General features: G+C 41.4%; 1 pseudogene; it reads right to left on the reverse strand.

Annotated features, from left to right (window-relative positions):
• Nucleotides 1-344: 344 nt before the first annotated feature.
• On the reverse strand, nt 345-18313 carry LOC100664382 (potassium-transporting ATPase alpha chain 2-like; annotated as a pseudogene).
• Between the last annotated feature and the right edge of the window lie 242 nt (nt 18314-18555).

Raw genomic sequence — 18555 nt, forward strand, 5'->3', positions numbered from 1 at the left:
CCTCTTCCCTACATTATTACCTCAAAACTCACATATTTTAAAACAAGATAGAGATAAAAGTTATATACACAGTTGGATCTCAGTTTTAATAAAAGTACGAAACATCAGCTGGATATCTTTCACACAGTTTGCTTCCTTCTCTTGTATGAATTTTGATGGCGTCCCCACTGTCCAAGAGATCTTCCAGCTAGTGGCCAAAAGATGAAGAACATCATCAATCTGCAGTTGGGAGACTTGGGAAATAAGATGGCCCTTTTATTTTTTTTAACATTTTATTGTGCTGTAGGTGAAAGTTTACACAGAAAATTAGTTTCCTATTCAATAATTCATACACAAATTGCTTTGTGACAATGGTTGCAATCCCCACAATGTGTCAGCACTCAAAGATGGTCTTAGTAATACATGTTCTTATCTCACCAACCTGTAGAGGTAGGAAAAGTCTATTATAAATCAAGTCTGTTGAAGTTGGTAAAGATAGCCTCACAAATCATACTACTACTTAAAGCCCGATGAAAAGCTTTCGCACCTCATCGTATACCCAAATCATAATAGCATATGGCACAGCCACAAACCAATACCGAGCCCTGGAAGCAGAAGGGAGGAAGGTGAGTCCCAGGGCACCCCAAGGAAAGGCCCAACCCCAACCAATAGGCAGAGGGCTTCTTGTTCATTTTCCCTACCTTACTAAAAAAAAAAAAAATTACTGGATATAACAAATTCATTGGGTCACACAATATAAATGTGAAAAGATTTTATTTGCCCTGAACTGTGGTGGTAAGAAGCAACATTTGCCTTTGAAGTGACCTATTGGATGAGAGTAGAGATGTGATAGTAAAATTTGGAAAACCATTTCCTCTCTGGAAAAACTGACAGGTCAAAGACTCTGACCAATAGAGAACTGGCTCATTTTTCTCTCTTTTGAAATACTTGGGGCGAGGAAAGAAACTTCTGAAATCCTACTGTTTTACTTTGTGATAGCTCAGAATGGGGGCGTGCTCTTTCCTTCCTACCACCACTGCAAGGTAAACTCACTGGAGCGCAGTGAAGTTCAGGGCTGTGACACTCCCAAAACCGTAGGAGAGGATAAATGCTATGATGATCTGTGAGGCAATCTCTACCCAGATGACTTTATTGCTCCAAGACATACAAAAAGCAGATTCTGAATTCACATGGGACCGTGATGCTGCCACCCAATAGACTGATACCACCCAGCAGAGTTAAAGCTTTGTGCATTAAAGGCAAGGCCATAGCTGAGCCCTTCAAACTGACAGACCTCTTAACCCTTGGCATCGCAGGCCCAGAGTTAAGTCATGAGATCAGACACTATCAATACCTGAAAAGACTCAGTTGGAAAATGGAGCTCCTCTGGGTTTTCCTGATGATCAATTTGCTATATGCTGGGCCACAATGGCAACAAAGAAAGCTGTGTAGCCTGTCCATTCTAGGTAAAGCCTCTGGTACCTCATCTCTCAGGGAAGAGAGGTGGAGGAGACCACGAGACTCACAAGGGAAAACTCTTGAGAAATTTCAAGGCAGTTCTGTAAAGCTTTATTCCCTTCCTCACTTCACCAAGACTGAGAGCAGATCTTATTCTTGTCTTTGGAATGAAACTTTTTTTTCCCCCTTAACCAGGTGAATAGGGAAAGTATGCTAATTTATTTGGTCCAACTGTGGTTGTTGCTGGACTGCTCAGTCTTCCATATCAATTGAAAAACTAATGTAAAAACGTTAGCTCTAGGGATCTAATTTGAGAGATATGGCTGAGTCCTGGCAAAGGCCAAATAATGTGTCCCCAAGCCCTAATATCTGAGAAAAGTTTCACTCTCTGTCTCACGAAGGCAGGTCAAGAAAATGAAGTTTCAGCATCAACTGGGGCAAGGGAGTGATAGGAGGAGACAACCAATAGGATGCTCAGGGAAGAGCTTTCCCCTCTTGTGATCATTATGGTTGTGTGTCAACTTGGCTGGGCTATGAGTCACAGTGGTTTGGCAGTTATGGTGTAGTTTGGTAGTTGTATGATGATGTGATCACTTCCATGATGAGATTCCCTAGGGGGTGTGGCCTGCACTGAATATAGGTGGACGTTCTGGTGGGGCTCCTGGGCTTTTGCCTGCTCTGGATCCTGCAGCTAGCTCCTTTTCATCTGACCTCTGGTTCTTGGGACTTGAGCTAGCAGCATACCTGCTGTTCTTGGGATTCATTGATCTTCACAGCCTGTAGGCCAGAACCCTGCTGTCTGACCTGCTCACCTTGGGTTCACTAGCCCCTGCAGCTTTGTGAATTAGGAGAGGCCCCTATCCTGACCCTCAGACTTAGGATGTTCAAGCCTCTACAATTGCATGAGTCATTTCTTTGATATAAATCTCTATATGTATATTTATACACCTTAATGGTTTTGCTTCTTTAGAGAACCAGCCTAAGACACCTCCCTTACCCATTCTTGTCCATAGCTGTCTTCCAAGTCATTCACATGGTCCTTTTCCCATTCCACTCAGAGGTGAATGAGAGTGCTGGGTATAAACGCTGCCTGTGTGTAAATGGTGAAATAAACAAAAGCTCCCAGGGATTACATGAAGTCTAAAAGAATAAGAAAGATAAGAGATAAGGTTCTATAATTTTCCTCAGACTCTCTCGTCATCCCAACCTCAGCCCAAAAGAAAAAACACAATTGTGGCCTGTCTCAAGGGAATTCTCTTGGGTGGACCCTCGTGTGGCAGGTAAGAGATGCCCTTATCATACCAATGTGCAGGTAAGAGTAGAGGGTGAGTGGTTTGTTCACCAGTCTGTCCTAGTGGTGAGGCTTTCTGTTCATTATGTCACTTTCAGCTTTCTCATAACCCAAGGCAACAGAGGGAATCTAGAGAGGGGAGAGAGCCTGTGAATCCTAACCTGAAACACAATCTACCTATACAACACCAATAACAGCAGTGGCATAGCAGTAGGTGGGTAGGATTGGTGGGAGGTGGTTGGGAGTGGGGGATATGGGATGGCCATCTATGGGTGCAGGGTTCATTGTCTGCACAGAATTTTAAAACGGCCAGTTTAAAAGATCAATCTGTGTTTTATTATTATCATGTACTAGCAGTTCTAAACATACTAGTTATAAAACACTTTCCCCTGAGGGGTGGATTTCTCCCACCATCCCGCTCCCCTTTAGCATGCCCCCCCAAATCACAATGCCATGTACTAGAACAGTGGTTCTCAAACTTTAGCAGGCATCAGAATCACCTGGAGGGCCTGTGAAGAACAGGTCATTGGGCCCCACCTCCAGAGTTCCTGATTCTGGAGGTCTGGGTTGGGGCCAGAGAATTTGCATTTCTCACAAGTTCCCAGGTGAGGCCTATTGCTACCAATGAGGTGATCACACTTGGAGAACCCCTGCAGTGGAGAAAAATGAGCAAGTTTAAAGGCCCAGAGAATAATCTGATTAGAAATCATAGGGCCCTCAATTCCCCTCAGAGGTAAAGACATCTCTACCAAAAAAAAAAAAAAAAAAACCAAACCCATTACCGTCGAGTTCGTTCTGACTCATAGCGACCCTACAGGACAGTGTAGAACTGCTCCATAGAGTTTCCAAGGAGCGCGTGGTGGATTTGAACTGCTGACCTTTTGGTTAGCAGCTGTAGCACTTAACCACTACGCCACCAAGGTTTCCAAAGACGTCTCTAGACCCCCTCTATTGCAAGGATTACCTAGTTGTTACCAAAAACAACAGATGAGAAAAATGAGGCAAGTTACTGTGAATTTAGCTTTCTCTCAGTTCTTTTAACGTTTTACCCATGTAAGCCAGAGCCATATGAGTAACTTCCAAAGAGCTTCTTGATCTTTAAATCGATATATGTGAGAAGAGGAGAAGGTTTAGTGGAACTTATTGTAGGTTAGTGCAAAGCTTTAAAAAAACCAACAAAGCTTTATAGGGGTTTAATTACTGTTCTTACTGTAGACGAAAGGTTGGCAGTTAGAAATCACCCAGAGGTGCCTCAGAAGTCAGGCCTGATGCTCTGCTTCCAAAAGATGACAGCCTTGAAAACTTTACGGAGCACAGTTCTACTCTGTACAAATGGGGTCGCCGTGAGTCAGAATAGACTCAACAGCAACTAGCAACAAGAACTACAATTTCTCACTGTGTTTCGGTGAAAGGCTTCCAGATCACAGGTTCTTTTATATAAAACGGAAGGGCTGTGATGTTCTCCCTTTACCACTGGGCCCCAGCATTTCAGGGACTATTTTGGTGACGCTTCATCTCCCCAAAAGAAAAGGGAGGCACAAGGGCTGAAATGACCAATGGCACATGTTTCTTTGGAGGGTGAAGAACTCATGTCTTCAAAAGTACCTATATGGAGTGAAATGGTCAGTGGACCACTTGTTAAAAACACAGAACTTCAGGCCTGAGAAGCACTGATTTAGTTCATCTCCTTATTCTTAAAAGTCTACAGACCACTGGTCTCTTTAGTGCTACTTATGATGTCTGTGCCCAAGTCAGTGAAACAGGTGGCAATGGTGCCAATAGGAAGGGGGAGCCCACCAATAATGTAGATCAAATAGGAGCAAAGCAGAGCCACGTTCTTGCTCAACATGTGAGAAATACTTTTCTTTAGGTTGTCAAAGATCAGGTGACCTAGGCAAAAAATGTTCCTTCTTATAGGACGTGCTTTTAGTCCCCCAGGTGACCCCAGCCCTTGGTAAGGTCACTAGAGACCTCATTTACCTTCTTCCACCCTTGCGACTTTGGATGCAAAGTTGCCATCCAGTAAGACCATGTCACCTGCATCTTTGGCTGCATCAGAACCCGCTGTGCCCATGGCAATTCCAATATCTGCCTTTTTCAGAGCTGGAGAGTCGTTAACTCCATCCCCTGTCACAGCAACCACTGCACCCTGTGGGGGACATGGTGAGAGAATTAAGTGTGTGGATGCAAGGGACCACAGGTTTGGCAAGAACACCACAGTTTTGATTTTATCTTAAGGCTAGGAGGACTACTGGAGCTGAGATGAAGGGCCTATTTGGGGGGAAATATAAAGACTTTTTTTTTTTTTATAAAGACAGGAAATACAAGAAGCAAGAATAATGAGCTGCATACAAGATGCAACCAAATAATAAAAACTAGTGTGTGTGGTAGGTTAAAGTGGATAGGGGCTGTGTATTATATTTTCACATTTTTAAATTCTTATGGACCCATACCTATCACAGTACCCAAATGTTTTGCTGTCGGAAGCATGTAGCTCTAGTGATGGAGTGCAGAGGACCAGTTTGAGTTCCTCCTTTAACGTGTGGCGTGGAAGAGTCTGGCACCATTCCTTTCTTACCTGAACGAGGAGAGCAGAGTGGAGTATAAACCCAGTGAGAGGGCAGAGAGGTGAAAGGACAGTGACTAGCAAAGAGCTTTCTCTTGAGAGGTATCAAAAGGCCCCGCAGTCCAGGTTGGAGACACAAATCTGTTCTGGCATTTTTCCACCCAATGACAGTGGCCCTGGACCCTCTGGCTGTTGTGCTGTTCACCCACCAGTCTCTGACAGCACTTCACAATAATCAGCTTCTGCTGTGGGGATGTCTGGGCAAAGACAATTTCGGAGGGGTTGGCTAGGAGCTCGTTCATCTAGCTCTTCTGGGCTCATGTCCTTCAGCTCCGTGCCGGTCACCACGGCAGCTTTAGCATCCCTAGAAGGGCCAGGAGAGACCAGGTGAGGCCACAGTCCCGACCTGAAGCTGGAGCACTGTTCTGGGCAGTATATGGGTTGAACCACTGTGATAGGACACGGAACCAAATTTCCTCAGCTCCTAATAAGTGAGATAACGGTGATTACGAGTATTGGGGACAGTCTTCAAGACAGTAAACTGAAGCGCAAAAATTAAGTCATTTCTTATTTATTTTATTGTACTTTAGATGAAGGCTTACAGAACAAACTAGCTTCTCATTAAACAATTAGTACACATATTGTTTTGTGACATTGGTTACCAACCCCACAACATATCAACACTCTCCCCTTCTCAACATTGGATTCCCTATTACCAGCTTTCCTGTCTCCTCCTGCCTTTTCATCCTTGCCCCTGGGCTGGTGTGACCCTTTAGTCTCATTTTGTCTTATGGGCAAAAATTAAGTCATTTCTTGGTATCATATAATAATAGGAATAAAAACCCAAGCAGCCTTTTCATTACAGGAATGGGTGAGGAAGTGGTGCTTCCGGGGCAATGCTTCACTTAGCAAGTAAAAAAAAAAAATTTTTTTTAGAAAAGGGTAAAAACTGCCTTTTTGAAAAATATTAGTAGTAACATGTAAGTGATGGTCAAATCAGTGTCCACTGTAAAATATTTTGAACTTTGCTGTATGCTTGACATTTTTCATAATAAATTGCTGGGGAAAACCTGCCTGTTTTGGGTCCTAGAATTCAGTTTATCCCAAAAGCATAGGTAACAATTCTTTGTTGTTTTTGTTATTCATTTGAGACTTACAGACCATCTACCATGTGCAATGTGCTATAAAGGGAAAACTATTTGGTCTTCTTTGAGCAAAAATATTGTCTGCTGAAATATAAATGTTTGGTTCCAAGGACTTCTGATTATGCAGATCTATGTCACTCCCCTGCTAAAACTCTTCAGAAGTTTTCCAGTGTGCTTAGAACAAACCCCAGGACCACCAACTTGGTCTCCAAGGCCATGTGCAGCCTCCCAGGCCAAGTGAAGTCTGTGGTGTTGAGCTTTATCTCCTCTTAGCTCTCAGTTCAGAGACCCTCCAAGCTCTCTGCTGCCCTAAGGCCTTCAAAGCTCTTTCTCCCCTTTGCAAGGAATGGACATCTTTTTCTTTTTTAGGAATCGACGGAAATTTTTTAATATGCTATTATTAGGTGCAGTTGAGTTGGTTCCAACTCACAGCAACCCTAAAAGAATTAATAAATAAGTGGATGAATGGTTAGATAAAAGGATGGACAAGCTTAAAAGTATTAGGAGAAACAAGGAAAAATTGAGTCTTTCCTTAGGAAGCTTCCATTCTATTTACAACCAAATAAAAAAGAGATGGAAAATATGTTTACATAGCTGCACATTATGAAGCCAACTGAATAGCTGATACCCAAGATGCTCACTAGGAGACTGCATGAAATCCAACAGGTTCTTCACAGTCCTGATTATACAACTAGATCAATGGCAAGTAGTTTTATATAAACTCTTTGTTTCTGTTTTTCTCATTCTAAATTGGGCACACGTTTTCAGATCTGCTTCACTGGATTTTGAAATTTAGACATAAGGGGTAATATTCATGAGCATCAATACAGTGATTAGGTGCTTAGTAAAGTTTTCAGTGAATGAATGGATAGTGAATTATAGATCAGTCTAGTGTCACTCTGAGAGGGTGACTCTGAGAGGGTGTTTTGCCAGAAGGTGATTTGCTCCAAATAACATAGCTCTTTAATGCCAAAAGGGCCCCATGTGTAAGACCTTCAGTTTCTGCTCCATTGGTTCTGTACTTACCATTTTTTAACTTGCTCCACAGCCATGTTGAGGCATTTTGCAATGTCTTCCACTGTCTTACTGTTCATGGAAATTATACCTACACTCCTGACAACAGCTTTGGCTGTGATGAGATGATCATCTGTCACCATAGTAACCTAGAGCACAATGAGGAAGACATATGGACAATGAACTAGGCCAGCTAAAGTAGGAACAGTTCAATACTGCCTACTTTACCATGACTTGGAAGAATATGGCTTGTGATTATTGTGGTTTGCCCTTGCAGGCAGTCCTTGATTTAAGACACAACTGTCTCACAAGGACACACTGATCCCATTGGATCAACCCTTGCTCCTGACCTTCTTACACTTCCTCCTCTGACATTAGAGTAAGCCCTTTCCCTTTGCTATCAGATTTTTGTGAAAGGGCTGATAGATGTCTGTTTGGAGCAGCCCCACATTCTGTCGGCTGTCTTGATATTAATATGGTGACCAAATTCAATTTTTGGCTTAGATACCGTGAAGATGAAAGGATTTTGGAGGCTGGACCTCAAGACTGAACAATAAAACCTTTAATTGTCCACCACGGTCTAGAACAAGATATGGCCTCTCCATGGCACAGGGAGGTAACTTTCTTCTCACCGCAATTACTGTTGTGGTTTATTCCACATAGACAAAACCATTTCATTTTTATGGGACAGTTACTAAAATCCTAAGCAAGCAAAAGTAGAGATAAAAGAAGGAAATTATGATATTTACAAAAAGAGGCCTAAATACTGACCATCTTCTATGACACAAGTTCTTAGACAGAGATACAACATACATGGGGAACTTTTTGAGTCAGGAAGATGACTTTCACCTTGATCCTAGCACTCTGGCATTTGGTAACTGCATCAGGCACAGCGGACCAAAGAGGATCCCCACAAAACAGAGGTTGGAAGTGGGAAAGTTCATGGTGTCTATGTCAAATGAGTAGGTTTCTGGAAACTCGTGTGCTGGCAGGTAGAGATGACAGAAACCTGGAGTGGGCATGAATTTGAGAGTTAATGAAACTAAGATAAGGCATGACTAAAGAAAAGGGGAAACATTTTGATATACTCACAGTCCTTTAATATTTTACCATTATGGTATTAGAGCTATTATATGATATTAAGTATACCAGAATTATTTAATTCATTCAATTCTATAATGCATGGTTTTAGAAAAGACATGTTTAGTTAAAAAATCATTTACCATATGCCCATTAAGCTCCATGTTACATTCTAGGGATATAAAGACCAAGCCTTTACTTCTGAAGATGTCCCAGTTTGGTGATGTCTTAGTTATCCAGTGCTGCTATAATAGAAATACCACAAGTGGATGGCTTTAACGAACAGAAATTTATTCTTTCACAGTCCAGGAGGCTAGAAGTCTAAATTCAGGGCGCCAGCTCCAGGGGAAGGTTTTTTCTCTTGTCAGCTCTGGGGAAAGGTCCTTGTCATCAGTCTTCCTCTGGGTCTAGGAGTTTCTCAGCGCAGGGACCCTGGGTCCAGAGGATGTGTTCTGCTCCCGCCTCTTCTTTCTTGGTGATAGGGGGTCCCTCTCCTCACTGCTTGATTCTCATAAGTTGAGGTAGAAGGGATTTTTGTGTCTGATGGGACTTGTAAGACTTTGGAATCTCCTCATAAGCTTTTATGTAATTAAATTTATTCTCAGCATGGCTCACTTCATTAATTTTATAAATTTTAATATAGTACAGATTTTGAGAGGTCAAATGCGAGGTTCTTAGAGTTGCTGTAGTCAGATGGATATCAATCCTGTGTTGAAAAGGAGATTATCCAGTCTTGCACTGTATTTAGAACATTTATATAATCTACTTTACAAACTCAAGTATCCTCTAAAAACACACATTCCACAGATTCCAACATCTCTATTGGCAAGAATTTTAATGTTTAATGACCTTTATTAGCAACCATTAATTTCTGTTGCCTTAAATTTATCATTCTGTTGTTCTGAGCAGGTGTTCTTTGATCAGCTCGTGATTCTTACGATGGAAGATGTTGTCCCCCAACACCTTAAATAACCACAAATGGGCTCCTCTACAATGGTTGTATTTCTAAGGTTCCTTTCAACGTTCCCTATCTCAGTTCTGGCATTACTTTTTTTCCAAATCACATAAACATTTTTTTTTTTAAATGAACCTTTCTCCCCTAATTAGCTGCTAAGTCTTATCAGTCTATATCCACGCAGTCTCATGCATCTGACTCCTCCGTCACATTCCCATTGCCTTGGAGCAGATTGCCATTCCGTTTCACCTGAATGAGGGTAGCCATCTCCTACTTAGACCCATGCCTCTCCTTTCCCTGTTAACCCATCTTACATGCTACTGCCAAAAATTATCCTTAAAAACACATCAAATCTTTGATCAGCTCACTCCTGATGTGAAGCCTTCAATAGCTTTCCACTAACTGCAGAGCAAAACCCCAATTCCTTACCCACCCATTCAGTCTAGCTTTCTTCTCACCTATGACTATGTTACAACCATGACTATGCTATCTCATGCCCCCTACAACACTCAGCACCAGTGTGCTGGCTCAGCTTGTCTACCTTTCCTTATCTAGTCCTGCCTTTGTGCTCTGGCTCATGCTGTTCTCTCTTCCTTTGAATACTTCTCCCAACCTCTTTTCAAAATGTTACCTGTCATTCAAGGCCCAGTTTAAAATGTAAGTCTTTCCATAAAATCTCCCCTGATTTTACTTATTGGCAGCAGCCTCACCCTTGTCTGTACTGTCATATATATTTTGTTATATGTTTACCACTATGTTCATCGTACTCTTCTTAGTATTATTCATGTGGAGGTCATATCTACTCTGCTATTCAAAGATGCCTGCCTCGTCTTGTGCCCTGACCGAGGGTCAGAACCTTGCATCTACCGTGTGATGAATAAGAGTTCTACTCCAAAAGCTCATCCGGCAGATGCTCGCCCAGGCCTCTGAGCTCCAGGTACACTGTGTGGAAGGCCTGGGCTTTGCTCTCATCCAGGAGCTGCTCTGGGCATCGATCATGACGGTGTTGCACTTCTCAGATCCTCTCAGAGGCCTCTTTCATCACCATGAAGAAGCGTTTGTCATTGGGGTGATCTGTCTCATGGACGGAAAGCTGGGAAGAGAGAAATAATTGAGCAGGTTTTTTTTTTTTTTAGACACAGCATGTTATTTACTATTGATTCCATTTTCATTACTAGGGGCGTGAACTGTATAGGCCTTTTAATACTAATGTGACAGAAAGGTGAAAAAATATCCCTTATTCTTGTTGGGCCACTTGTCCTTGAAATGTAAAGAAGGAAGAGGAATAATGACAACCCCAGGCATGTTCTATCCTCTTTGTCTTGTGGCCAAGCAATATGCAGAGATCTAGACTTGGCCCCAGCCCAGGGACACACCTTGAGTTTGAAACCAAACTACATGGACCTTGTCTTCCAAAGAGAAAGTGGTTGTTTTAGGGATGGCCACAAAGGCCAGAAACAGCTGTCAGTCAAATCTTGGGCCTTGAATGAGATCTCCTGGGGTGTTCACAAAAAAGGTGGGGGCTTTGAACCTCCGCATTTCACCTCCTGTCTCTACTTCCTTATTGTGAGCAGCACTCACTCAGACACAACTACTCTGAGCTCAGGCAGGCACAAAGTCATCAGAAACTCCATGTGCCTCTTCATCTTAAAATTGAGCCAGCTTTGCCGCCTTGATGTCAGAGAAAATTGTTAGAGTGTAAGGAGGTGGACACTCTCATGCACAACCTTTCTGGGGGAGAGTTAAATAATAGGTATCACAATTTTAAAGTGAATACTACTTGACCTAGCAGTTCTACTTCTAGACTTATCCTAATAAGATAAACAAAATTGTGAAAAAAAAAAAAAAAAAGACTAACCCTTATTCAAAAAAAAAAAAAAACCTGTTGCCGTCGAGTCGGTTCCAACTCATAGTAACCCTATAGGGCAGAGCAGAACTGCCCCATAGAGTTTCCAAGAATCACCTAGTGGATTCAAACTGCCGACCTTTTGGTTAGCAGCCGTAGCCCTTTACCACTATGCCACCAGGGTTTCCAACCCTTACATAGCCCTTATTATATACCAGGTACTCTTTTAAGCACTCAACAGATATTTCAGGAAGTTGGAGTCTTTGGAAGAAAATAAGTCAATTACGAAGAAAAAAAATTCTACCATTTTGGGTCAATCGGTTAGATCAAAATCCGTATTTCTTGGACTGTTGGATTAGAGATAAGTAAAATAAAAAATTTTTTTAAAGTAGAGGGCCCACATAGTATTACCAGCTTTTTTATTGTTGCTGTTGTTGTTAGATGCCTTTGAGTCAGTTCCGGCTCATAGTGACCCTATGTACAACAGAACAAAACGCTGCCTGGTCCTGAGCCATCATCACAATCGTTGTTATGCTTGAGCCCATTGTTGCAGCCACTATGTCAATCTATTCCGTTGAGGGTCTTCCTCGCTTTTTCTGACCCCCCACCTTACCAAGCATGACGTCCTTCTCCAGGGACTGATCCCTCCTGATAACATGTCCAAAGTATGTAAGATGTAGTCTCGCCATCCTTGCTTCTAAGGAGCATTCTGGTTGTACTTCTTCCAAGACGGATTTGTTCATTCTTTTGGCAGTCCATGGTATACTCAATATTTTTCCACAACACCACAATTCAAAGCTGTCAATTCTTCTTCGGTATTCCTTATTCATTGTCCAGCTTTCACATGCATATGAGGCAACTGAAAATACCGTGGCTTGGGTCAGGGACACCTTAGTCTTCAAGGTGGCATCTTTGCTTTTCAACACTTTAACGAGGTCTTTTGCAGCATATTTGCCCAAAGCAATGTGTCTTTTGATTTCTTGACTGCTCCTTCCATGGGTGTTGATTGTGGATCCAAGTACAATGAAATCTTTGACAACTTCAGTCTTTTCTCCATTTATCATGATGTCGCTTATTGGTCTAGTTGTGAGGATTTTTGTTTTCTTTATGTTGAGGCTGAAAGCTGTGGTGTTTGATCTTCATTAGTAAGTGCTTCAAGTTCTCTTCACTTTTAGCAAGCGAGGTTGTTAATGCATCTTCCTCCAATCTTAATGCCCCACTCTTCTTCATAGAGTCCAGCTTATCTGATTATTTGCTCAGCAAACAGATTGAATAGGTATGGTGAAAGGATACAACCCTGATGCACACCTCCTGAGTTTAAACCAGACAGTATCCCCTTGTTCTATTCAAATGACTGCCTCTTGATCTGTGTACAGGTTTCTCATGAACACAATTAAGTGTTCTGAAATTCCCATTCTTCACAATGTTATCCATTATTTGTTATGATCCACACAGTCGAATGCCTTTGCATAGTCAATAAAACACAGGTAAACATCTTTCTAGTATTCTCTGCTTTCATCCAGGATCCATCTGACATCAGCAATAATATCCCTGGTTCTAAGTCCTCTTCTGAATCTGGCTTGAATTTCTGGCAGTTCCGTGTCGATACACTGCTGCAGCCACTCTTAAATGATCTTCAGCAAAATTTTACTTGCATGTGATATTAACGATATTGTTTGATAATTTCCGCATTCCGTTGGATCACCTTTCTTGAGAATAGGCATAAATATGGACCTCTTCCAGTTGGTTGGCAAGGTAGTTGTCTTCCAAATTTCTTGGTATAGATGAGTGGGCACTTCCAGCACTGCATTCATTTGTTCAAACATCTCAGTGGGTAGTCCATTAATTCCTGGAGCCTTGTTTTTCGCCAATGCCTTAGTGCAGCTTGGACTTCTTCCTACACTACCATCAGTTTCTGATCATATGCTACCTCCTGAAATGGTTGAATGTTGGCCAATTCTAGCTTTTTTATGGACAAGCTAAAAATACTAAACAAAACACCTGCCATGTCATCATCACCATAACTTTCTAACATATAAATATAGTGCATTTTAAAATATAAAAAGTAGGAATACCAATAGTAGACACTTTTACAGTGTGTACTGTGTGACAGGCTCTGTTCTAAGTGCTTCTCACAGTACTCATTTAATACTCAAAACAACCCTAAGGCAGTGGGTACTATTATTGTCCCCTTTTGCAAATGAGGTAAATTGACTTGCTTAAGGACACACAATAGTAGGTGTTGAACTTGGAATTTAATCCAGGCTATCAGGCTCTACAGTCCCTGGCCTTAATCATGAATGATATAAAGGACAAACTTTTAAATTAAATAAATTGGGTTATATAAAACTTACCACATTGTCTTAATTTTCCAATTTGCCATAGACTACTGAAAGTATCTTCATAGGCTAGTCTCAGTTTGGGGACTATTACTAAAATCAGTAAGACATGGATTTTTCATCATTTTTCCTTCAGTTAAGCAACATACTAAAGAATTTATGATGATCTCAACAGCTTTGTTTAGGTTCAAGTTTTGCTCTTATGTAATGTCTTTGACTTCTTCAGCAGGAGCCCACATAGAGGCCCTCTCTCTATTTATATGCCTCACTGCTATGCCAAGTTCCAACTCTGCATGGCCCACTTTCTCCCCTAACTTTTTACACATGAAAAAGTACAGGACTCATGGAACCTGCTTTGTTTCTCATTTCTCATAGACTAGGAATGTCTTTACTATGGTAAAATGGGGCCTCCTTAGGATTCTGGACCTTGGAAGATAATTTAACATAGTCCTCAGGAGCATGGGCTACCTGGGTTTGAATCCTGGCTCTGCCCCTTACTAGCTGTGTGATACACCCTGTACTTCCATTTCCTCATCAGCAGGAGGGCAGAATAATAGTACCAACCACATAGAGCTATGAGAACTGAATGATGTAATACAGTAGAATGCTTAGCACATTATAGCTATTACCAGCTATTGCTATGTTAGGATTGCTACTCACTCTACTGGAAACCCTGGTGGTGTAGTGGCTAAGTGCTATGGCTGCTAACCAAAAGTTCGGTAGTTTGAATCTACCAGGTGCTCCTTGGGAACCCTATGGGGGCAGTTCTACTCTGTCCTATAGGGTTGCTATGAGTTGGAATCAACTCGATGGCAATGGGTTTAATTTTTTTGGTACTCATTCTATTTTCACTTTTGTTTTGAATAAGAGATCTCCTGGCTTTAATATTTCATGTCATAAATTTTTGTTAGATGACTATTTAGCTAAATGTGATTCTTTTTTGGCCCATTACCTACAAAGAAAAGAGGCCTGGTAGCACAATGGTTAAGAACTTGGGTGCTAACTGAAAGGTTGGTGATTAGAACTCACCAGTGGCTCCACAGAAGAGAGACCTGGCAATCTGCTTCTGTAAATTTATAGCCTAGAAAATCCTATGGGGTAGAGTTCTACTCTGTCACATGGGGGCACTATGAGTCAAAATTGACTCAACAGCACCTAACGACAGCAACAACCCACAAAAATGTTTGCAACAGTTCTTTTCCAATTCTAAATTCCATCCAAACAAAGATTGATGGATAATCACCAGAAACTTTACGAAAGCATGGTTATTCTATTCACATGTCTTACTGCTATGTCAAGCCCAAGTCATGATCCTCTACTGTCAGCTTTGGACTGTATGGAAAATCCCACTTGCACAGTATCTTGGGCTACTAGCAGTTACTTTTCCTGTTCAGAAGAGGAAGACGGGGACGGTTGTTGACCACCTCTAGAAGGGAGACCACTAGACAATGTTGGCTATATTCTTCCTGCACAGTGGGTAGAAAGGAGGTTCATATCAGCTGCTTACAGGACGGATCAGAAAGAACGTGACTGGTCATCTGAGAGACTATTCACTTGCTTTTACAAAGGGCAAGGCTTACTCATATGGAGCAAAATGAAATTGCTCTGCCTTCATGTTGTGGTAGAAAAGAATAACTGTGGAGTTGAATAGAGTCATGAAAATTGATTGTGCCACTTGGAGATGCAAGTCAACACTTGTTTAAGGGCCTGTTTTCTTATTTATAAATTGGGATTAATTAGTACTAGCTCACAGGCTTATGGTGAGGAATAAATAAGATAATGTAGGTAAAGTGCCTGACATATGCTAGGTGTGCAGTTCTGCCTCCTCCCCTCTCCCTTTCATTTAGGATGCTGCCTTCCACTTGTACAAAAGTTACTTTAAAGTCAGGATCTGCCACCAGCATTTTATTTACCAGAAACACACATCCTAATATAAGAAGCTGGTGTGTATGTGTGTGTATACGAGTCTCTGGGTAGTGCAAACAGTTAGTGTGCTTGGTTGCAAACCTAGAGGCTGGAGGCTCAAGTCCACCCAGAGGCACCTTGGAAGAAAAGCCTGGTGATCTACCTCCCAAAAAATCATCCTTTGAAAACCCTTTGGAGAACAGTTCTACTCTGACACACATGGGGTTGCCACTGAGTCAGAATTGACTCCATGGCAACTGGTTTGCTTTCCTTATGTACATAAGTATGTATGTACGTGTGTGTGTAATATAGAGGGATCATGCATAGGAGCAGCCAGGTCTTGACAAGTTCTTCACCTTTCTTTTCCTCTCTATTCTTCTTCAGGGAAAGGGAGGAGGCCAGTGAGGGAAAGTTGATCTCAGTTTACCAGATGCCCAGGCCCTGCATCCCTAAGGACTGGTTTTGAAGTCAGGCATCATTCAAAATATGTACTACCCAAAGGATGGGTGCAGATAGAAATATCATTCTAGCGATAACAAAGATGGCCAGATGTTAGGAAAATTCACCTGAAATTTGTGGGTAGAGTTAAAGGGGATTTCAGCTACTTAGCTGTTTCTTTTTCTAATTTCCATCACATCACCCAGAATCACCTCTGAGAATCTCAAGAGAAAGGTTTCTGAGGCATCTCCAACCACAGTTTTCTCGGAATTAAAGGAAATAAATATTTGCACATAATCTAGTTCTTTTGTGTTCGCTTTCAATGAACCAACCTGCCTTTAGCACATGAACCAACAAGTCTTCTGCCTGAGAATTTACAATCTAGCAGGAAAGACAAGATAATTACATGACAATTAGTGAATGATTATGACAGATATGGTGCCACCTACTGGCATTAGAGAAATTCAAAGGAACTGGAGCTCAATGAGGGCTGGGATGTTTCATGAAAGAAGCAGCTATTGATCTAGATCTTAAAAGATGGGTGGGTTATAGATAGGGAAGCCAGAAGAAAGCCCTACAGAAACCAGGATATCAAGAGTAAAGGTAAAAAAAAATGGATGGATTCTAGTGTGAATACCAGAAGTAAAGATGGACACGGAGGTATGGTAAGATCATGGAGGGCTGTGAAAGGCAGGCTGAGCTCTAAGCTCAAGAAGCAAAAAATAGTACTGAAAGTTTTTCAGTAACATTAGGTGAAGATAAAAGTGGTATTTAAGAAAAATGAGTGGCATGCAAAAAAGACTGGAAGAGGGGTAAACTGGAATCAAGAAGGCAACTAAGAAGTTGTTATAGTTATTTAGACACAATGCATTGGTGATAAATGTAAAATTAAACACATTTTGAAGCAAAAACTATAGGACTTAGTGGCTTACTAGATATAAGGAAAGGAGAGAGTCGAAGATGACTTCTAAAAGTTTTGGCCTGGATGACAAGTAGAATGGTTGTCATAGAAAAATAGAAAGTTTGGGACAAGATATTGGTTTGGAGCCAGGTTGGGTTCAAGTGGAAGGTGTTAAGTGTGATTAGTTGAGAAATTAACATCACAACAGGACTTCCCGGTGGAAATACAGTTAGATGGAGATCCAAGTTGGAGTTTGGGTGGGAAATTAGAACTGGAGAGAAAGATTTGAGAGATCTTGACAGAGAAGTGATTGGCCAAAATGGGAATCGACGAGCTGCCTCATGAAGAAGAACAAACAACAACTATAAGAAAGTGGAAGAGTTAATGAAAGAAATAGATGGCAAATACAAAAGCCAGGAGAGTGTAGATTCAGTGACTCACTGAGAGGAAGAAGATGAGGGAAAGAGGAAGGGAGGAAGAGGGAGAGAGGGAGACAGTTTATTTTTTATTCCACTATACCGGGACCCCTTGGAGCTCCACCTGCCATATTCTAGTCTAGAAGAATATGCCCCAAGACCAATTCCTTAATTTCCATCCAACTGTATTTTAAATTTCAGTGAATGGCAGTTACGTAATAAAGAAACCTTGATTACATCCACTTAACTGGTAAAGAAGTTAGGGAGGGAAAGTAATTTAAAGAAACATTCATTTTCTGGAATGAAACAGAATTTTCAAAATTACCTAAATTGATATTCTGAGAACCTTTAAGTGCGAATTCTCAAAGCTAGTTAGAAGGAAGGAAATTTTCTTCATATCTTGTGAGTCAAACTTGCTCTTTTTAGTACAAACTTCATTCAACTGAAGAGATTAAATCAAGCACCAAATCAGAATAGAGGAGGTGGCTTCAAACTGGCTGTGATTTAAGACCATGTAAGAAGCTTTACCTTCATGATTGAACACTTTCCTGTCTGACTTAGCTCAGTCACACAATGTTATTATCTTGGATAAAGAGGCCCAGGTTCCAGAGATTTGGTCAAAGATTTGGTCTGGAAAACAAAGAATGGACAGTGGGTGCTGGGGTGTGCTATCAAATGGTCATCCTGCTTAAATGATTCTTAGAGACTGCACACTAACACTGCCGTGTATAGTTCAATCCCCTACGCGCAGGTCCACAGCTTTGGACCATGCTGAATGTTCCACAAGACTTACTTGAACGATCTTCACTTGTGTCAGCCATGAAGATCTGATTGTCAAACCACAGATGGGCCACAGTCATCCTGTTTTGAGTCAGAGTCCCAGTCTTGTCAGAGCAGATGATAGAGGTGGCACCGAGGGTCTCTACCGCCTCCAGGTTATTTACTAGGCAGTTCTTCTTGGCCATTGTTTTACCATGTCAGTGACACCTAGACGGAAGAGAGAAAGAAGTTTTGAAAAAAATGTAGGTACACATTACTGAGCATTTTGATCACAGATTCTATAGCAGAATCCTGATCAAAAGAGGGAAAATACAGAATAGAATTTCAAATTCTCATGGACTCCAGACTTTCTGGGGCCATGGAAGCTAGATTAATCCCAGAAACTATAGCCCTGAGATAATCTTTAAATCTTAAACCATAAATATTCCTTAAGGTCTTCTTA

This window comes from Loxodonta africana, chromosome 23 (assembly GCF_030014295.1).
Source record: "Loxodonta africana isolate mLoxAfr1 chromosome 23, mLoxAfr1.hap2, whole genome shotgun sequence".
Taxonomy (NCBI): Eukaryota; Metazoa; Chordata; class Mammalia; order Proboscidea; family Elephantidae; genus Loxodonta; species Loxodonta africana.